The sequence below is a fragment of the Dermacentor albipictus genome, unplaced genomic scaffold (genome assembly GCF_038994185.2).
Source record: "Dermacentor albipictus isolate Rhodes 1998 colony unplaced genomic scaffold, USDA_Dalb.pri_finalv2 scaffold_19, whole genome shotgun sequence".
Classification (NCBI taxonomy): domain Eukaryota; kingdom Metazoa; phylum Arthropoda; class Arachnida; order Ixodida; family Ixodidae; genus Dermacentor; species Dermacentor albipictus.
The window spans coordinates 2851213-2873079 of NW_027225573.1; the positions used below are offsets into that span (position 1 = coordinate 2851213).

At 45.9% G+C, this 21867-nt stretch overlaps 2 long non-coding RNA genes across 3 annotated transcripts in view; one reads left to right on the forward strand and one right to left on the reverse strand.

Annotated features, from left to right (window-relative positions):
- LOC139052177 (uncharacterized) overlaps window positions 1-21867 on the forward strand; it is a 65309-nt gene that overhangs the window by 32376 nt on the left and 11066 nt on the right. The window lies entirely within an intron of this gene.
- LOC139052175 (uncharacterized) overlaps window positions 4888-21867 on the reverse strand; it is a 33527-nt gene continuing 16547 nt past the window's right edge. The window contains exon 3 of the long non-coding RNA XR_011509765.1: window positions 4888-5381. This is a non-coding gene — a long non-coding RNA (uncharacterized lncRNA). The remainder of the gene's footprint in view (window positions 5382-21867) is intronic.

Sequence of the window (21867 nt, forward strand, 5' to 3'; positions counted from 1 at the left end):
GTGTGCATGAGTATCGGGCTCTTGTAGGATTTGGTTTGTAGTTGTCGCCACTGGACAGCTAGCGATCTAGTGAATTGTGGATGGAGTGGTGGATGAGTGCATCTTTGCATGTTTAATGGTTGGGGATGTCGTTGAACACGGCCATTCTGTCTTCCCATTCCCATTCTTCGGAGGGTCCTGTCGAGAGGCCTACGTTCGTCGCAGCTCGGAAAGTGAGTAGTCGAGCTACGTTGTGTGCCGCCGCGTTCGCTATCGCGTTAAAACTGCCTACCGCTGTTGGGATCCAAGCCCACGCTTTCGCATTACTTGTGCGATGCCCTTACCAATTGAGCTTCTGCGGCGCCATTTTTTCATCTGCTTTCTTGGCCATGATATGTGTACTAGCCGTAGCTGGTACAGTTCAAAACTAGTGGTCTTACGGTAGAAAACACCCTTTCTACCGTACGCTAAGCGCAAAGCGAAGATGTGGGTTCGGATCGCACCAGCGGCAAGGCGTTTCTCGCACACTTTCATTTTTAGTTTTCCTTAGCACATCTATGTTTAAATTATAGCAAGTAATTTAACGTATGCTTTCCTGGTTCCTTGGACTGTTGGCTTTGTATTATTGTAACTTGCAAACATCGGGCATGGATAAGCTTCTTGAATTCGTTGCCACATAGATGTAGCGATATGATCTCCAAGCACGTTACACTCTTAAAAAAGTTCGCACCTCCTATAGGGCTTATCTCGTCCCACAAATAATAATCACCATCGTTCTTACCGCCATTTCCTTTAATGCTGTGCGCCCGGTACTTCCATGTCACGAACGGCATGCGCGCTATTAGCGTGACGTAGCATTTTAGACAGGAAAGTAGCGAGCGCGGAATTTTCTAGAAAGGAAACGCAAGCAAAGCAGATGACGATTACTGTTGTGGGACAAAATAAGCCCCAAAGGGAGCAAACTTCTTTGAGAGCGCACCCCCGATTCCTTTGTTGTAACCAACTACAACATGTTGGTTACATGCATAGGTAGCATAGCAATGAATAAATGTCGTTAAATACAAGGTTTTCATGTCTTGGTAACGACTTGGAAGTGATTGCAAAGACACAAAAGTGTCGTAAAAGCAATAAAGATTGCTTTTACGGAACTGACTTCGCAAATAAAATTACCTTTTGTAATTTTAATTTCATTGAGTTTTACTGCGGACAATATTGCATAGGGGTCAGCAGTAAGAATACATGTTTCCAGGTGCAAACAGCAATACTGTTACGAGAAGGACGGAGCGACTACAGCATAGGAAACTCAAGCGTGCTACTTTGGTGCGCCAAATTCAGTACAACTGCACTTCGCCTAAAGCTCTAGGGAGCGCATACGATTGTGTATCTCTGAAGCGTTCTTCGTGACTTCTGCAAACGATGTGTCACATTCTACCAGCTGCCACTACCACGGTGGCGGCAGCTTCGCTGGAGTCATCAGGTGCTGTTCAAGCACTGAGACACCTATTTCTTCACTGAGTTACGACACATGAAATTACAAAGGAAGCTTCGTTGTAGGTCAGTGACGGAAGAGCAGTACATGTGGTAATGGCGGAATAGGAAGGATGCGCACAGTTTGAAGTTATTTTCAGGAAATATTGTGAAACTGGAATATGAGCTTTGAAGACGCAGTAGACTACACATATATGATTCCACGTAAAGGATTTGTACAAGGCTTATCCTAAAGTCTCCTGTCGCGAGGCGTCAAGACGTGAGCCGATGGGGCGTCTATAAAAGTTCAAAAAGGCATTTTGTGTCAATGCCCCATGTTGAATGTAATAGAAATTTCAATAACTTCATTGTCTTCAGGCGTTTAGCTTTCAAGTATTTATTGTGGGGAATGAATGTCAGTTTTGAGACTAAAATGATGCCGAAAAAGTTGTGTGCTTACAGATAGTGTACTTCCACAGAGTCCAATAGCAGGCTCTCGTACAATTCCTCTCTTATTTGTGAAAAAAAAAAATGCATGCACTTTTCTGCAGACTCAGCCCAAAACCATTTTTATCAGATTATTTAGCCACAATTTGTAGCTCAAACTGGACGCATAATTTCACCATGAAAAGTGTATCATTGACCCGCCGTATTGTGGAACGCCAGTTTCTCGGCTGATAGACGTGGACAACACCTGGTCATTCTTTACACGGAAGGTACGGTTCGACAAGTAGCTTTCGGTTGCATTAACAGGGTGTCCAATCAACAAGTTGGATAAGTATGGGAGAGGCCTTTGCCCTGCAGTGGACGTAGCCAGGCTGATGATTATGATGATAATAATTACCCCAAACCGAAAACCGTACCTGAATTCTAGCCGCAACTGATCCCGAACCCATATTCTCAGAATGTACGTAAACCCGAACCGAAAAAATAAGCTGTTACAGTTTCGGCAGGAAACGGTTCAACCGCACGTACAGGGCACAAACGGGCGCTCAATGAATCAGCGATTTATAAAAACTACTTTTTTAGTCGCTGCACGCCACGAGCAGATCGTTACGACTAACTAGTTGGGTTATGTGCGAGAATTGGCGCGTGTGTGTGTGTGTTGGCAACTGTACGACCACCTAGCTAGAGATGCTTGCACTCAACCATATGCGGCCCGTGTTCCGCCGCTGAAATTTTTTTTTTTTTCAAGGGCAATGTAGATTCACCGTTTCTGATCAATATCCCAATCCGGCCGTTAAACCAGCTCGCTATAATTACGGCTACATTTAAAACGCGGACGCGAGCACACACACAAAACAAGAAAGAAGGTGTGATGTAGAAGAGAAAAAACAAAAACCAACCAGTTCGTCAGCACGTTTTCTTGTAAAAACACCTCGGTCGTTAATAAATGTCCTCACCTTATATTCTGGGTTCTTACGTGGCAAAACCACGATATGATTATGAGGCACGCCGTAGTTGGGGACTCGGGATTAATCTTCGCCGCCTAGGGTTCTTTATAGCGCGCGTTAAAGAACCCCAGGTTTTGTTGCCTGTTGGCGTCAAAAACGCGAACAGGCGTTTTTTGCATTTCGCCCTCATCGAAATGCGGCCCCACGGCCGGGATTCGATCCCGCACCCCCGGGCTTAGCAGCGAAACGCCAAAGTGCACCATACGCCACCACGGCGGATGTACTCACCGTTTCAATGCGCGTTAACCACTCTGAACGGCACAATATTTTTTTTTTCTTAGGAGCTTTCAGACGGTTCAACTTTCGTTTGGCGCACACAAGCAGAGTATACCACGCTCTTAAATTTCTGCAAATCATTCCGGGGCACGATATGCGCGATCTAATTTTTTTTTTCTTTATCTGCGCCTAGTAAGCGGCGCAAGCCTATGCGTCACGTGCAGTTGTCTAAGAGAGATCGTCGCACAATATTTTAGACAAGGAAGAATTCTTTCTGGCGCGCAAAACGTGGAAGGGAGTGGTCACAGCACGCACAAACAGTGCAATTTATTGCTCAGATGGCGGGTATATAAGCGCAATGAGGGGAAAGGATAGGGAAAAAGAAAGGAATGGGTGAAAGTGCGTATGGACATGTACAAGACCATGCATCATCTCTAAAAATAGTGATATTCATTGTCTAGTAAGTTAACAGGCTGCGCTCTTCAACATTTCTTCCTGCCACCCGAGCAAGAACCGTCCACAAAAACTGTGTGGAGAGCTCTTGTGGGCAGCTGTGTTTAGCACCCCCTGTCGTTGCTCATAGCTTAGAGGCATCGATGTCCTCAGCTGCTTTTATATTTAAAGACGCAGCAGAAACCCGAGCAATGTATCACTCGCTGTTTTTTTTTTCTTACTAGAAGTTTCGAGTTGCAATTTACGTAATACAATGCTATCCTGCGCATTACCATATGCCAGTTTGCTCACCACCAATGCAGTAGTAATTACTTGAAAGCAAAGGAAAAGTGAAGTGACGACACTGCTGGCGAGGTGCGGCAGCTAAGCCCACCCCATGCAGACACAGGCAATCGCACTACTTCGCTATGCGACGGGTAAACATGAAAATTTCTCCGTATCGAATCTTAAGCTGCCCATTGCAGAGAAAGTACGCCTGCTCATTCGTATCAAGCCGTCTCACCTGCTTTACCAACAGCTCGCCTTCGAAGAAAAACAACAACATCGCTAAGATCGCAGCGCTGGCTCTCGTTCCAAGCACGATGCGGGCAGCTGGGATAAACGTTTCGCGCCGCCGCCATCACTGCGACTCTAGCGACGGCGGCAGCGCGAACAGTTCATCCAATTGCGGCGCGCGTCGTGCTTAGACCGAGTGCACCCAGCACCCTAATTAGATTGCGACAATCCGTGCTTATAAACCCAGGCGCTTATACTATAGGGTTGTGCAAGTGTTCCAACACGCATTGAATAGTTTTTTGCCAGTCTATTCCTACTTGATTCGAGAATCCACTATCACAGTAGGCAACTCTGTCTGCTGCAATGCCAAGAGGGACAGCAACAGTCCTTGCTGTGTGCAAGGAGAAAAACCGCTGCAAATGGAGACTCGCTCGAATTACTCTGCTTTAGCAGGAGACTTGTGCATATACGATCGAGTTTCTGAACAAATACTCTTGAGCAGCTCACTTATGAACAGCAGCAGCCAGCCGCTGGCAAGCATGTCTCGTCTTGGGCAGCCCATGTATTTGCGGTTTCGATTTAGACAGACCCATTTATTATTTGAGCTACCTCACCATGTTTGGATTCCTTCAAAATCATGCGCGGCACTTTAGCATTGCACTCAGCTTTCTAAATGAGCGTTAAACTCTACTAAAAGCGTTTGGCAGCGCCCTTTTCTTTTTCATTACTTTTATTGGTCATCGCTAACCTATATGATACTGCATCATCGTGTACCTGCAGGAAATAATGTAAGCAAGTTTTTTGTTGCTCAACACAATCCACAGAATGTTTCATTTCACTTTTATTTGAAATTACAAATGTTCAATGTTCGATTCGATTTTCAACGGTCATTTTTCTCAAGCACTTGGAACGTCCATGTTATCTTTATTCCAGGAATAAATTCGCAATACATAAATAAATAAAATATAAAATTAACATAAAAGTGAATAGATTAATATCTCTTTTCTACGCAACAATTTAAAGAAGTACAAGTTGCCAAGGTGAAATTGCGGCATGCAATCTTTCAAATAAATTTATATATATGTATATATATATATATATCACTCAGCACGGTGCATCGGCGTCGCGTTCGGGGTGTGGAAGGACCGTGTGGGTGGAAGACAGGATCACGTCCATACGGGCGACTAGTTGGTGGCGAGAAGTGGACGGCCCAAGACCTCCGCGACCTGCTTTGTCTTTGGGAAATTCTGGAACTTCGTCAGCAAGTAATGAAGCCACAGCTAGTTGGTAAGCGGCCGAAAGGCTTCCCAATTATCGCTGCGAGAAAAACAAGAAGCAACAGAGCGTGTAAGGTGCATGTCATATATTCATTTACTAAACTTGAAAATGGTAGGTCTGCAAATAAGTTTAAGTGCAGCACAAAAAAATATAAAAAAAGAGAAGGCGGCAGGCAGACTAATAAACACACCGACGTGGACTACCTTCAAGTTAGCGCGTTTGCCTTCTGCTTTTTCAGTTCGTGTTTATTTGCGCTATATATATTCCTTGCATCGCCATTTATCACTTTTCTGACGCCTGAGAGGATGCAAGTTAAAATTTTTATTTTTATTTATTTCAGTGCCTATCAGTACAATTTCCTTTCTTTTTTGAGTCATTTTCATCAGTGTTTCAGCCCATGCAAAAGTGAAATGAAGGAGCCGGAAATGAAATGCTTTCAATCTACCTACCCGAGCTAAACGTTATACATTCATTCATTGATGGAGCTACCGACCTAATAATCAAATTCGCTGATCGACGTCCATGCCTGTTAAAATTTGTGCTATGATGGTTGAAGGGCGCCACGGTGTTATCCATGGCCAAAAAATGAAGCACATGCTGTTGCGCTTATTGAGAACGGGTTGACGATTCAAGCAAAACCAAAGAAAAGCGCAGTTCCGGTGGTGCTTTATCTGTGCTTAGTGTGTTCTCACAACCATGTGTACTCGCACAATTATGCAACCTGGGCACGACCGTACACGCTATGCATCCGGGTCGTGTAACTGCGGCTGTCTACGACGAGCGCGAATCGAGATCAAGTCGCGATGGGACAGCGAACGCGGAGACCGCCGCAACTAACGTTAATCAAGTTGCGCGCCTTTCTTTTTGTCCACTTCTACGCGAGCCCGACATGCGTGTGAACACCTTACGGCGGCATATACAGGGCTAACGTTGGCCAAGCTCTTAAATACAAAATGTAGAATATACAAGGACGCAACCAGTGACGTACTGCAACAAGGCGATTCTTTTTTTCATAACTACTGATAACTACGCTATAATTAACGAACCTTTTTTACTGAATTGAGGGCGCGAATTTTTATAGAAAAGCAATAATTGCGTTTTAAGGAACACCCGATTCGGTTGTTTTCAGTGCGCTATGTCTCCCGTAATTATTTTTTAATAAAGGTATTTTTTCGCGTTATAAAGAAAACGCACGAAATACGAAAATAGCCGCACGATTACACGTCCACGCACCGCAGCACCAGCGGTGCCAGGCTTTGCCCGGAGGAATTAACTCTGCTCAATGCCTGGCTTGCCTGCCACGTGAAAGTGGCGAGGCACCGGTATTGGCGTTGGCCACCGCGAACTGCAAGTTGCCTTTTCAGTGCGCAGCGGCAATGACCAGAGTTCATTGACCTGTCTTGGTGGATCAGCACGTGTCATTCCACCCCTCCATGCTATGGTGGCCACCATATTCATGCCCCTTAAGCTGATGAGAACACTATCATCGAGCAGAGAACGATGGTCGCCTGCAAAAAGATTGGATTCCGGCTTCGGCGTGACTTCAACATCTCGGGAGATTTAACAGGGTTCTTCAATGTGCACCTAAATTTAAGTACGCGGGTGTTTTCGCATTTCGCCACCATCGGATTCGATCCCGCGACCCCATACTTAACAGCCCAAGACGTGTGCTTTTATGTTGCTATGATATCGGCGAAGTGGTTTGTTTGCTGCGAAACCTCAGTGATGGCGGTGAGTAAAACCCAGGCCCTGACGATGAGATACACAATGATATTCCGAGCACTTTTAAAGAAATTAAAGACGCCCAACTTGGCCCGCAGACTAGGATTGAAGGCATTCAACTGAGGTTTTCCGACATTGAAAACTCGCTTGACTCTCTTAAACAGCGCCAAGCGAAAATTCAGACTTGCGACAGTTCTATCAATGCCATGCAAAAAGGACTTTCACGCATGACCGAGAAAGTAAAAAATAGGGGACCTTGCAACAACGTTATGTTCGGGCTAAAGGAAGAGGGAAGCGAAACCGCCACTCGTCGCGAAAGTTTCGAACGATATGTTACGGGGATGCTCAGGGCCCCATGAGAACGGCGTGTTCTTTGGATCTGTCAAAGGCCGAGCAACGTCGGCGAAGTTTTTCACGAAATGGCGAAAGTAAGAACACAGGCCGACGAAGCAGAGCGTGGCACGGGAAACTGCGTACGGCGTGAACTTTTTCCGGATCTGGTTGGACACCGGATGCGTCAACGAGGTGTCCCAGCACGGTAATCTGATGGCGCCCGAGTTGACACTTCGTGAAGTTCAGTTGGAGGCCGGCTTTTCGGAAGACCGCAAGAATGGCAGCTAGTCGGCTACGGTGGCTGCCGAACGTGGGAGAAAAAACAATAACGTCGCCAAGGTAACAGAGACAGGTGGTCCATATGTAGCCTCGCAGGAGAGAGTCCATCATACGTTCAAATGTCGCAGGAGCATTGCACAGGCCAAAGGACATTGAACCGATTTGAACTGGCATGATAAAGGCCATCTTCTCGCGGTACATTTCATCAACTGAAACCTGCCAGTAGCCGTATCGAAGATCGATGGATGAGAAGTATTTAGCTCTGTGCAAGCAGACCAAGGCATCATCAATGCGTGATAGCGGGTAGAAGTGTTTTCGAATGATCTCGTTTAAATGGCGATAATCGATGCAAAAACGCCAGGTACCATTTTTTTTTTTTTGTTTCACGAGGATGACATGCGAAGCACAAGGGCTGGCTGATGGCTCGATGACGGCATTGCGGAGCATTTTGTCCAGTTCCGATTGGATGACTCGACGTTCAGAATGCAATACACGATAGGGATGCCGACGAATAGGATTCGTGGCTCCATGGTAGTGTTGATACGGTGATGAACAACGGATGTTTGTCCTAAAGTCTTGTCGCCGAAATCAAAGGTGTCAAGGTACGATTCAAGGGGGAGACGTATGTCCATGGCCTGTGCAGAGGTGAGATCAGGTGCAATCATCTTCGCCAAGTCATCCGTTAGGGAAACAGAGCTGTGAGCTGCCATTGTTGCTAAGAAACCGCTCTCGACATTCAGAATTGCAATGCCAAATTCGGAAGTATTAGAAATGCTGGCCAAGAACATGCCGGCTGGAAGCACTTGAGGGCACAGGCCGAAATTCAGAAGTGGAAGAACGACATTGTTAGTAGTAATAGTCACCAGCGTATGTGGAAGAGCAACATTCCGGTTTAAAAGCACGTCTTTACCGTCGGGAATCTGTGGCTGTGCGCTCAAAGCCACGCGAGTGACTGCCTCAGGTGACAGACGCACATCTTGAAGTGAACACAAGTGCAGTGAAGCGGTGCTCGCAGCATCGGCGACTTGAAGCAGTTCCAACTGATGAACGCCGGTTGCTGAGAGCTGAAGTCCATGAGAGTTGAATGATGGGATAAAAAGTCCAATCCAAGGATAATGTCGTGAGGGCAGTTGTCGATCATAGCAAAGAGAACAGAAGTAGGGCAGCCGGCTATACTTATGCGCGCAGTACACATTCCATGTACAACCAGCACGCCACCGTCGGCCACACGAAGCACTCTGGGAGCTGCTGGGGTGAGGCCCTTCTTTAAACATCTACGTAGGCTAGCACTCATCACATATACGTGGGCCCCAATGTCGACGAGTGCTTGGACATGTAAGCCGTCTATTTTAACGCCAATTACACTTCTCTTTGTGGGCAGACAGACAGACAGGATTTGCTGCAGTAGCGGGCAATGCAGCATCACCTCTGAGGGCTGCATTTGTTAGTTTTCCGAAAGGGTGCGGCCAAAAGCCACAGGGGATGAAAGGCGATGCAGCTGCGGCGAATGGGAAGATGGGCGACATGTTTGCGGTGAACGAGACTGATGTCCGCACAGTGATGGTGAGCGACTGTACCACGTGTTCCTAGCAGAGTTGTCAGTGCTGTTAGACTTTGCGGTGATCAAAACATTGCGGGCATTTCCATTAAAACGGCTCAGGTTGATCGGCGTGCGAGGTGTCGAGGGCCACGAGTTGCGACAGTATCTGGCGACATGACCAATGCGGCGACAGGTGAAACATATCGGCTGGTCGTCCGCGGTTCTCCACTTATTGGAGTTGCGATAACGCGGAGCGAAGCGCCAGGGCGGAGCGAAAATAGTAGGAGGGCGTTCGTTGGCTCTGGGGTTGGTGACAGCACAGACAGAATGTAGGCCAAAGTTTTCAAGTTTCTGTTGAACAATGGCTTGCACGAGGGGAATTGAAAAAGGGGTAGCCTCAAGGCCATGCAAACAGAAAGCTGCGGGCGCCATCGCATGCAGTTCACGTCGAACGATTTGCACCACGTCCTCTGATGGCGATGCCTGCTGCTGTGCAGGCTGATCTTCACACGTAGACGCTGCGGCAGTATTGGGAAGTCTGGTGAATGGGGGCAGGAGGCGTCGGCACCCTAACTGTCAGCAACTGTCAGCCTCTAACTGTCAGCACTCCGATCATAGCATCAACTGTAGAGCAGCTTTTGCACGTGGGCAGATTAAAGGCGTCGTCAGCAATTCCCTTGAGCACATGCCCCACCTTCTCAGCTTCAGTCATGTCGTGATCAGCTTTACGACAAAGTGCCAGCACGTCCTGGATATACCAAACAAAGGACTCCGTGGGGGATTGGGCACGAGAGGTCAGTTCTTGCTTTGCGGCAATTTCACAGCCCACAGGTTTGCAAAAAACTGTTAACTTCTCTTTGCATTGATCCCAACTGGTCAGCTCCTCTACATGGTTTTCGAACCACACCTTTGCCGTACCTCTTAGGTAGAACAACAGGTTAGCTAGCATAAGCGTAGGGTCCTATCTGGTGATTCCACTCTTGCGTTCAACGTCGGCACCATCAGTCCCGCAGAAAGTTCCGAGATCCTTGGGTTGCACAACCACAACCGAAGGGGACAGCGACATAGTAGGCGATGGTGACGTTGGCGGCGGCAACGACGTTGATCCCGAGTGGTCACAGTCATTCATGGCGAGGACAGTGACGAGACGTCCACTGCGGAGCTCCTTTTCCAGCCGCGGTACCCCGCACCTCCCACCAATGTGTTACGGGGATGTTGGGAGTATAAGACTGTATTTACAATGTATATACAAGCAGTCAATGGGGTTAAAATGGCTGACTAGTAACAACACGCAGCAGCCAGTGTCTCGCGATCTTCCTCTCTCTCTTTCATCCTTGAGTACCGGTAGCACGTTTGTCCAGCAATCGGTGTATTATAGTTGCCGTCGACCACTTAACATGCTATGCAGACTGCGGCACTCCCAGTTGCTACAGCGTGGGAAATCGCCACTTTTATACTGCGCCGTTCTATGCTTGGTCATGGAGGGCTTCGTGAACTCTTCAGCGACCGAGGCTGTGCCTTCCTGTCTGAAGTCGTTGAAATATTGCTTGCTGAATGCGCTATTCATCGCACATGCACTGACTATCGCCTGTCAGCCAATGGTGCCACGGAACACTTTAATCGCACCCTTGGTGAAATGCTCACTATGTACATTGCATCCAACCACTCCCATTGCGATGTAGTTCTTCCGTTCATCACCTATGCCTACAATACCGCTACGCAGGCCACTACCGGTTTCTGCCCCTTCTATTTTCTTTATGGCCGTGATCCTTCTCATACAATCAATACCATTCTGCCCTACCGACCAGACCCATGAGAATGCTTGCCAATCTTGGATACCACAAGACAAGCTGAAGAATCTTTTGTCAGTTGGCCCGTCACTTCACATGATCAGAAATGCCGAAATCAAAACACAATGCCCGCAACTCGACTCCAACTTTCCTACCAGGAACCCTCATTTGGTTGCTCGTACTGACCCGCACACCAGGACCTGCTTCAAAACTTCTTCCTAAATACGACGGACCATACCGCATTCTGCAGTGAACTCCCGTCAACTACCTCAGAGAGCCCCTCGCACCACGGTCTGGCATGCATCATCGTACTGCGAAGTCGTCCACGTTCAACGGCTCAAGCCCTATCGTGATTCTGCGGCCTCATCTTCAGACTAAGAAGAATGCCTGGACGTAGGCAGCAGGATTGCCAACAGCATCACGTGCCACAGATACTCAAGCTTAGAGATTGTACTCGATGTAGTGCTCTACCCGTCATCGGCCCGTCATGTAATAAAATCCTTTATAATATGTTGTGAATTTCTTAATGTTTAAGAGGGTTTAGCAAAAGTCCTAGTTGCGCAGCAGTATAATTGAAAGCCATGTGTAATACATAAATTTTGTCCGCTTTATATATGTACTGTCAGATGCTGTGTACTAACTGACTTTTTTTCATTGCTGATCAGTTGATTGACATTTTGGATAGTTTTGATTTCTGAAAATTTCCCATTCTCAAAAAGATTTTACTCAGAAATCGCTGGAAGAAATCGAAATTTCTCTTCCAAAGGTTGCTAGATTTAAACTTTTTCTTTGGTGCAGTGGTTGTGGAGAAAAACTATTTCTCTGTTCCAATGTATTTAGGTAGGAGCCCTGTCAAGTTTTCCTTTTAATGGCAGTATGATGGCTGTCTCGCCTGCACATAAATATTGAACTTGTATTATTTGGTTAGGAGTCCAAATAGTGCACAAGTCGGTAAATATTCCAAAGCTGAATAGCATATAAAACAGGAGGAAGGGTGGGCTTCTAGAGGATCTAAAGCCTTCTACCAGAAATTCCAGGCTGGTCCCTGCTGCCTTTCGAGGAAAAAAGCCGAACAGGGTACTTAAAAGGTGAATACACCACTCACAATGATATGGTTAAATCATGTGCGTCCAGTGGTTTGAGAAATGAAAGGCGTGTCTCACCAGCACAGACGTAATGCCACTAGAGTGCAACTGTCAAAACACTGTTTTGACGAATAGGGAGAAACAAGCGGCGCAAGTGCATAAGCCTACACAAATGCTGCAAATTTGTACTATATCAGCACAAGTGCTCCAGATTCAGCCTCACTGCAACTGCCATGATGACCTTTGTATATCAATATGAAGAATATGCCCACTACTGTGAAGAGATGATGAGCAATAATGTTGAGAGTTTGAGGGTGTGCTTCTGAAAAAAACTGAAAGGCAAGCAACTTTACTATTTGGTGTATGGTAACAGATTGTTATGCTCATTTCCTTGTCTCACTTTGCACAGCGAATATGACACCCTCAAATTAATGTTCAGGTCGTGAGGTACAAAAGCTTCCCTATCTCTAGAGATGCTTACCTAAGCTGTTGTCACAGCTACCTGAAACCTGCGCAAAGCTTCAGAACAGATGCTTTCACAGTGCAAAACCCCCCATAGCGATACAGTCACATGAAAGCTATAATTTTATGGTGGCAATAGTTTGAAAGGGGATCGAGTTGCAGAGGATGCACGGCTGAAACCATTTTCACCAGAAAAATGCATTTTCTAGTTTAGTTTATTCTGGGATCTTAGACATATAAAGAAGCTCGTTAGCTAGTTTGGTTGCAATCTGCATCGCAGAAATGAAGAAAATGAACTGTTCTTGTGGCTCTGTTCATGGCTCGCTGTTGAGAGTGCCTATAAACGCTGTAATCAAGACCTGGCTACAGAGTGGGCAAGAATCCAAACACTGAGTGAATGCCCACATTAGAAAGATTGTTTTTCGTGTGTTTTTAATCGCAGGAAACCTTCAATTGAGAGTTCCATTATCGGTTAAAAATGTAATGTGCGAATTATGTTTGCACGATACTGCAAGTACTACAGCAAAAGCTATGGCATTATGTTTACCAACCACTTTAAGTAATTGAATCTCTAGAATTCGTTGTAATTAAAGGAAGCTCACCGAATGGAGTGCTTATGTGCAGTGCATGTGCTGCACACTGTCACTGAGCTAACTCGTCACTGAGCTAACATGTGACGAGTTGCAGAAGTGTGGCTTTAGGGCAGCATGGTGTGTGCTGCCATGAAGCCGCAGCTGAAGGCAAAACTTGCAACTTGCACCCTAACTTTGCAGTAGATTCTACTGTATTGCACAGCCACGGGCAATGTGTTGCAGCCATGGGAGAGAAGCATCACATGCCGATCACTTTGACGCCAGTGGCCACCTCGCAGAAGCTGTTGTTATAAAGGTGATGCCACGACCTTGGAGATTAAACCACGCGCTACCTGATCATGAATGCCTCGGGAGCACTATCAACAAGCTAAGCAGGCTTAGCAGTCATTGGCACACCGACTTCAACTGATGCCTTGCTGCTATTGGTGTCGTAAAGTTTCACACAGTAATTACTAAAAAAATTATGAGGTTTTACATGCAAAAACCACGATGTGATTATGAGGCGTGCCAGAGCGGGGGACTCCGGAAATTTTGACTACCTGGAGTTCTTTAATGTGCACCTAAATATAAGTACGTAGGTGTTTTTGCATTTTGTCCCCATCGAAACACGGTTGCCGTGGCTGGGATACGATCCCACAACCTCGTGCTTAGCAGCCCAACACCATAGCCACTACGTAACCATGATGGGCTACAATTATTACTAGAAGGAACTGTGGTGCTAGCTATTGTGTGAGGGAGCTTCAAGTGAGGCTCGTTCAAGTTCAGCCATCATGGGAATGATGGGTAGTAGGGTAGCACATTAAGTTGCCTGAACTTCGTCCTGGCTTCAAATGGATTCATGAATTTGTAAATATAAGTCATTTTCAAGAGTGTATCTCGTGGTAAATAATTGAACAGTAATAACATCCAATGACAGTAGCTGAACACAGGACCTGTTGCACAGAAGCCAGATATTGATATCATTACACCACAGACCCATGCTTCGACAGTGGCATAAAACAGCCATATGAATTCCTTGCGGGCAAGCCACGCACATTCAGGCATTTAGCACGTTTTGATTTTGCTCACCTCAACCAGCCAAACAGCTGCAATTAGTATCCTGTGTGTGTTCAGTCTTCTGCCCTTAGAAAAGTAAAAATCGATCTCAAATTTACGACAAGGGAAGCAGATAAAGCATAATAAACGAAGCCCCAAGAGCGTCCGAATCCACAAGCACAAAGAACAGAAAAATCCATGTACTATTCACAATTCCCATGGTGGCTGAATGTTTGCAGTGCCAGAGTTCCATCTAGTAATTGTATAAATGTCTGATTGACATCACCACATGTCATGGGGGAGTAAAGTGTGGCACCTAGACCTACAAAAAGTCAAGTATATGGTTGGTTACTCCATTCCCCCCCCCCCCCCCAAAAAAAGAATGCTGCATAAATGAGAAAATGTCATGTTAGATTTGGTAAGGTTCAATGACATGAACAGTGTGTCAGACCAAGCTGTGATTGAATTTAGGTAATTCTGAAGGGTCATGTCATCATTGTTCGTGACAGGACAGTAAAGAGTGCAATCACTTGTGAATAGTCCCACTTTTTTCAACATCATTTAGCAGATGTATAGTAGACTTCCGTTGATTCAACTCTGGTTAATTCGATCCCTACCAAGATCAGCCATGTTATGCGGAGAAGTATAGCAAGAGTGAAAAGGGGGCCACCGTCATAGGACATGGTACACACTCCTCAAGTATACAGGTGCACACTCCATTTCTGGTGACAGTATGAGCACCCTGATGCCCAATTAGCACACAGGCAGCCGTTCGAAATTGTGAGGTTGCTGTCCCGATTGCATCCCTCGATTTGCCTCCCATGTGTCTCCAATACAAGACCATTAATGGGGCCTTGTACGAGTTCCAATTATACGCATGCACACAGAGAAGTGGAGAACACCACCTGCGTCTTAAAAAAATTGGAAAGAACAAGGGGGTAAGACAAAAAAACAAAGTCGAGGGGACGTTTCCAACAAGCAGGGGTTAGTCCAAAATTCTAAAGGCTTGTTGGTAAAGTTATTAGGCGTCTCTGTGCTCGTAATGCATACCTAACCTGGCGAGATAAAAAATCTGGACTTTATTTGCGCCAACGGGGGTGGGGGAGGTGCATTCACTGTGGTTCAATTTCCGGTGCACCGCACACACATGGCCTAGCCAACACTAATCATACACACAAGCAGCAGCAACACGATGCACCACGGAGGAAGGCATGCATGAAATGCAGGAGCTACATTGGCTCTGGCTTTAGTCGGCTTACTGGGCTCCGTAGTCGGCTGTTTAGTCGATGATACCAATGGTGCTAGTGCGGCCGTTGTTGGCGATGCTGGCGATTACAATGTGGCTGTAGATTGCATGGTGCCAGTTTCGCAAAAACCATTATTGCACAGAGACCACTTTTCGGCAGTGATCGTACAATCGTAAAGTTCATTAAAAAATCTGGAGTCTCCCGGGCAAATTGGGAGGGTTGGCAGGTATGCATAATGTGACCAGACAGCATGGCATATGTATAAATTAAGGAACACATGCTATGTGCTATAAGTGTGGCACCTATTCTCGCTTAGGGTTTCACTGCAGAGCACATATGTACTGTGGCGAAGCTAAGTAATACTGGCAAACAGCGAGTCAATGTTTCTTCTGCCATTTGCTTCATTTGAACAGCCAGATAGTTCAACCAGTCTCACCACGACCGTATCAACAAAAGACTACGAACTATTTTCCCACCTCCACACACACACACTAAAATGTGCAGTATTCCCTGCTGCCATGGAAATTCCAAGCCAAGATTAAAGGTAAACAAGCATGTTCAGGTTTCCTCAGGATGACAAGCTGCAAAGAAAGTGGATATGCTAAATACTACGAGCAAACTTCATTCCTCACCACTCAAAGTTGAGTAATATCAAACCCCTTTTAATCATTGTTGGCGCACTTGCTTTTCATTATTTATCATGTATGAAGAGCATTTATTCAGTACTCAAAATAACCTCTAGCTAACAATATATATTGTGTGTCTTGCAGAAAGCTGTTACTTGCATGCAGGTAACAGTCTTTAGTATGCCCGCAAGCAAAATATTTTCTACGAAGACATTCAGAAAACAGTCAGCAAGGTGCACAATAACTACACCATTTCCCTGTGTTAGTAAAAAAACGAATGGCAACTCTTCCAATTATAACACCTGTGATGATGGGCATACGTATGAACTTGTTCTCAAACATGCTGTGGTTAAAATCTACGGCAATGTGACCCAATCTATGGCAATGTGACCGGCGCCGATGTTTGCCTTAGCGGCTCTGCATACGGAGTCTAGTGGAGGCTCAGAAGCTCACAATGCCCGTGTTGCATTTATATAAATATGCACGCAATATTTACGATATCATCTGCTAAAGACAAAAATGATCATGTCGTCCTCATACTTCGGTTGTATTATTTCTTTTTTTTAAAGAAATGTTCACTAAAATATTTTATACATCAAAAAATGTGTGAATACACAACTTAGAGAAGTTACTGCAACCGTAGATTCACATATTTCGTGCAGCACAGCACTAAACCATTGGCATGCGCTCACCGCTACCTGGTGACATCAAGGTGGCACTGCTCATGCCTTAAGAGTGCACGAACCACCCCTAAGGCTTGGCGACATTTAGAAGGCAGAGCATTGTGGGCATGCCCTGCTCCGTCGTAGGCTTCGCAGTGCAAAGCATTGAAGGAGTCGAAGCACTAAGAAGTCTGATTGCCAATAACTCTGCTTCTGCCAAACGCATTGAAGTGCTTTTTGAGACGAAGAATTAAAGCGAAGCTTTCGTTGAGCCTTCCTTCAACTTTCCCACTGCTGCAGCTGTGGCTGCTGCTGTTTGGCACACCGCATCGGGAGGGGGAGGGGGGGGGAGGTTCAGTGTGTGTTTATGCATGACAGGAGCAAGACAGAGAGGAAAGGCCGCCTGACAAACTCGTTAGGACCCTACTGCATCGAATGTGCACAATGCCCCCTGGAGTTCCCTGGGCGTGCCACATTAGCCTCCCGACAACTGTAATTATCCATTACTCCCCTGAAAAGCATCCCAGAAACTGCAGTTCTCCCCTTTCTACTAACACGCGAGTCCACCAGTCCACAAGGGACATAGATATAACTGTAGAGAGGAGCGGGCAGTTTCCATAAGGGATGGGGGAAGGGGAGGATGAGGAAACGGTGCTGTGAGAAGGAAAGAAAATGCTGCTAGTATAACATGACAGCAGTTGCGGGGAAGCTGTATAAACTTAAGTTCAAGGTACAGTAGAGTAAGTTTCTATTTCTGAAAGATAAGCACCACGCAAATATGTCAAGCAGACAACTTACGCAGGGCATGCAGAAGCAGAGCCACATTAATTAAACTGCACCGCAAGGTCCAGGCGACATTACGGAAGGGGTCGCACATCAAATCAACACTTCTGAGCCCACCGAGGTAGCTCTGCGGCTATAGCATTGATAGAGGTAGCAGATTTGCTGCCAACTGTGGCAGCCACATTTCGACGGGGGCAAAATAGAAAACGCACGTGCACTTCGATTTTGGGACACGTTAAAGAACATCATGGTGTCAAAATTCAGAAGCCGCCACTACGGCATGCCTAATGTAAATAATGGCTTGTATTAAAATATAGGGGATAGTCTTCTTGTAATGAGTTGCTTTTATCCATTAGTGCTTTGACAGCTTATAAAACTCATTGAAAATCATCCCCCCCCCCCCCCCCCTTGTGTGCAATTCTTACTAAGAAGTACTTGACTAGCACTCTGATCTCTTCCATTTCAACATGCCCATGTAAATGCCTTTAGTTATGAATGTTCAACACAGTACAAATACTGTACAAAAGACCACACATTTTCAACCTCTTATTCATCTTGATCACACTCTCGCATCCACGTTGCACGTGTGTGCTTCCTGGATGGAGCTGTTGTACAGGACGAGAGACCTGCTGGCCGTACATCAGAAGTATCAGGAAAAACTGCACAATACTGTCTCTTCCTGGAAATGCCTTAAGACAGCAGATTTTCCATGCCAGAGAAGGTGCATTTGTCTCCGACAACGACAAGATCGTCTGGCTGTAAGTTAGGTGTCCTATGGTGAGGAGTGTGCAGAAACGGAAGACATTCTTTCTGCCTCCGAAGTAGCTCTTCCCGATGTTGAGCTCACAGTTGAAGTTGCAGTGTGCTGACACTGAGAGTAAGTTTTCTCACTCTGTTGGCATAATGACGAGACGCTCACTGACTAAAAAGTGCCAAGGCATCAGGACTTTTGTGGATGCAACGTCATCCTCAAAATAACTGAACGGACGGCAAGCACAGGGAGTAGCTCATACCTGAAGCTGCTCCATCCCAGGCAACACTTTAGTGCATTCTTAACTGTACTGATTACACACTCCCAACAGCTTCCCCACCGTGGTGCACATTCAATGAAGTGCCATTGGATTCGGTGAGCGCTGGCATAGTCCTGCATGTTGTTTTTGAAACAGGAGAACTGTTGCTCGGCACTGCATGAAATGCTTTTACGTTGTCGAAGTGCATGACAGCAGAAATCCCATCACATGCTGCGAAGTAACTGAAGGCAAGTAAAAATGCTTGCACTGTTAAGTCTGGTTAACTACAGGTGTACTGCTCTTGTCACAGCACAAGAAAAGACATTGATGTATACTTTTGCATTCAAGGGTGTTTCAGTACAGCAGTAGATTGGCCCACAGAAAATTCCTACCACTTCTAGTGGTGCTGCAATTGCCGGTATTGTCAGTGGGATGTAGCTCTGCAGGTCGATGAAGGTGAGCTTGGTTGGAGATGTCCTAGGGTCGCAAATATGACAGTGGTCACGGTTGTGACGTCCACTATACAATAGCAGTCATGTTGCAACAACCCGAACCAGGGTGGCTGTACATAGCGGTATTAATGGCAAAGCTGCCATTCTTGTGGTACTTGCTGTGGTAGCTTGCCTTGTTCTTTGTTGAAGGTCTTAGAATGCCTTGACTCAATATTCTGATGTTGGGGCTACAGTTCCGAGCATTGTTCACCAGTGTGGTGTTGTCTGTGCGCCACCATGGTGGTAAGAGGTGCAAAAGTTAGGGAGATTTTCTCAGCTGTGGTTGCAGCGGTGCTAGGGCAGGCTCCCAGTTGCTCTGACTGTGCAGTAAGTAGCGCAAGCAGGCACACGCGCATGGGTCATCGTCCAAGTCGATTTCTACGACACGGCTGGTCACAGACACCTGTTCCACGCACATTGACTGGCGACAGGTTTGGCATTGCAGAAAATAAAATATTTGATGGCGGTTGAGCAACTTGCAGTTCTAACCAGTCGTCGTTGGGGATTAGTTGACCCTGTGCCATGCCTCGGTCTTGACACTTCTGTGGCTCCATGCGCTGCATGTTTCATTGAAAATGTGTTGTATTTTTCAATTAAACCTGTGCGGATATAACATCAACACAGTTCAGAAGTGGGATTCACTTACAAATTGGACTGAGGTTCGTCTGTAGACATGATGCAAGAAGGTTTGGATAATCGTGGAGTTGGCAGGGCTTAGTGCAACCTATGGGAAAAGAAGAAGAAAAGTGACATCCAATTTGTATGCTGTGTGACACTTGCAAGGTGAACACTCCGATGTTCTCTGAACAGTTGAAAGATGTCCAGCATGGAGGCTTCACTCAAATAGAACAGAAAACTGTTTGAATTAATAGAAAAGAAGCATACTTTCTACATGATGTCTGATCTAATAAAGGCCGCTGCAGACTTCAACAGCGAAGACACCACGCAAAAGACAGACGGTTGTCTAAAATGTGTTGACACAACAGCGCTGTTGCATGGCTGGCCAGATAGCTTCAGGTTGGAGATGGCTAAGCTCCACACAAAAGGACCAGTTCAATTTTGGCTGCAAGCTCCTGTTGAAAACCTGAAGTCATTGAGCGAGTTCAAGATTGAATTTAGGAAGGCCTTTGTTGGCAAGACCAGCACAGCCGAGAAATAGAAGCAAATGTGCACCCAGATGAAATGTGAATTCACAACAACATATTTCACGAAGACAAGTTGACTATGCCTGTGCATGCGGACACGAAGGAACAGATCTGCATAGGTCCACGCACGGTCCAGAGACACCTCTTGCACAAATATGATGCCGATCCCTTGGCTGATTTACAATGAAATGAAAGAATACAAGCCAGGGTCCAGAAGGCATTGCAAAGGGACAAGCCAGACAATTTGAATGCCACGAAGCCTCATTTCAAGCAATCATGCTCAAGACCTTGGGCTAGTTCACGCTTACCACAGCAACCAGCTACTGAGCCCATGAAAACCTGAGCAACATTCATGCAGGATTGCCATGCGAAGGAAACAACACTAAATAGCAAACAGACCAAACTAGTGGGAACAAAGCTGCTGAAAGCCATCAGCAAGATAGAGGAAACACAAACTGCGACAGGCGTCGAATTTATCCAAGAGACTGCACAACAACAAACACTGTTGGTAACAGCGTAGAAGAGGACCACCAGCAAGAGTGATGGTGGGCTAGCTAAGTTTCTCAACATAGTGACAGTCAATGGCTCTCTCAAAATATCGTTGAGCTATCCAGGAAGCTCAGACTGCAATATGCACCATCCAGCTGTTTTGAGGCAGCAGCAATTATGAGGCTGTGCACTCCACTGGAACTAAGAAAGGCTGACACAGAATGATGACATTATGTGCAAACGAGTGAAAGTGATAGTTGTTGACAAGACATTGCTTGTTGCCATGTTGGTTGACAGTACATGGAGAGATCAAGATCGCAGTGTACCTGCACATAGAGAATGAACTGAGGATTCGTTAAGGCAGATGAACTACCCTGTTGCAATATCAACTAGGCTCAGAACAAAACGGCTGAGGAACCGCTATCATTTTAAAGGAAGAGCTGTACTGCAGAAGATGCGTGTTGGATGAAGGAGGCAACTGGATACTGAAGATGGGAGACATCATCAAGCATAGTGGGGCTGATACAGGAGTACTGCTTTGCATTGAAGGCTGATAGGTTAAAGTACTGTAGAGATTAAAGTAATTACAAGCATGAAGACCAAAAGCTGATGAAGGGCAGTTTTTTCGCATGGCAAACTGTTGCATGAGGACAACTTAGTTCCTCTAAAAGAAGCACCTCAGCAGAAACGCATTGACAACAGCATGATGAACACTGGGAAAGACATCAATGTAGAACAAACAGAGGTACTGCTGAAACAGATGAATGAGTACGTACCAGGATTGCTTTGTATTGAATCTATCAGAGCTTGGTTGTACCAATGAACTCGAAATGTCCATTACAGAGGAACCAGTGAGTAGCAGATCATACAAGTCAAATGCAGCGGAAAGTGAAGCAATCCAAGAGATTGTCAAGGAATGCAAGGCTACTGGCATTGCAACAGAGAACAAACCTATGCTAGTCCTGTTCTGCTAGTTGGCGAGAAAAATGGAGAAAGACGTCGAGTGGTAGACTATCAACAGCTCAACAGTGTTAGTGCGCCAGAATAATTGATGACCAGCTGCAACAATTCTCAGGCGCAGGAATGTTATACGTGTTGGACTATGCAAACATCTACCTCCAAATTCCTCGGAGAGGAATCAAACAGGACTGCAATCATAATTCCAGATGAAACTGGGCACTTTGAGCGTACGGTATTTGGACTAAGAAATCCTCGAGGTACATTTCAGCAACT